Raw genomic sequence first — 714 nt, 5'->3', positions numbered from 1 at the left:
TGGTTCAGCAGAACTAGTTCAATGGAAGCGCCACAACTGATCCTCACTTACACTTGCGCACTTTTCTGGAGATTACTGATACGGTAAAAATGAATGGTGTTTCCGAGGATATTATACGTTTACGCTTGTTTCCTTTTTCTCTCAGGGATAAGGCATGAGGCTAGTTGCAGTCATTGCCGCTAGGAAGCATAACAACTTGGGAGGACATGACTGTGAAATTTTTAGAGAAGTATTTTCCACCGGCCAAGTCTACCCAGATGAAGATTGAGATCAGTACCTTTCATCAGCATGATTCAGAACAGCTATATGAGGCATGGGAAAGGTACAAAGATTTGTTGAGGCGTTGTCCTGACCATAATTTTGCAGATTGGGAGGAGATAGAGATTTTCTACAATGGGTTGAACACGTCTACAAGAATGTCCGTGGACTCTGCTGCTGCTGGTATCATATTTTCCAAGGATCCCATTCAGGCCTATGAGATGCTGGAACAAATGACCATCAATAGTTATCAATGACCATTTGAACGCATGAGAATCAAGAAAGGAGTGTACAATGTTGATCCTCTCACTTCCATCACTGCACAATTATCTGCGTTGACTACACAGGTTGCTGCGATGAATAAGGTGAGTATAGCAGATCCATCAGGTGTGTCAGTTGCCATAGAATAATCTCATCCACATGAGGAAGCGCAGTATATAAATCCCAGAGGCTATG

At 42.7% G+C, this 714-nt stretch overlaps 1 non-coding gene across 1 annotated transcript; it reads right to left on the bottom strand.

Moving 5' to 3' along the window:
* Nucleotides 1-255: 255 nt before the first annotated feature.
* Nucleotides 256-361, bottom strand: LOC140894194 (small nucleolar RNA R71). Its single transcript, XR_012153740.1, has one exon. It is a non-coding gene; the product is annotated as a small nucleolar RNA R71 (small nucleolar RNA).
* Between the last annotated feature and the right edge of the window lie 353 nt (nucleotides 362-714).

Source organism: Henckelia pumila, chromosome 3, assembly GCF_033568475.1.
Source record: "Henckelia pumila isolate YLH828 chromosome 3, ASM3356847v2, whole genome shotgun sequence".
Lineage (NCBI taxonomy): Eukaryota > Viridiplantae > Streptophyta > Magnoliopsida > Lamiales > Gesneriaceae > Henckelia > Henckelia pumila.
Note: the sequence above shows the minus strand (reverse complement) of the source record. Positions and strands in the feature narration are given on the sequence as shown.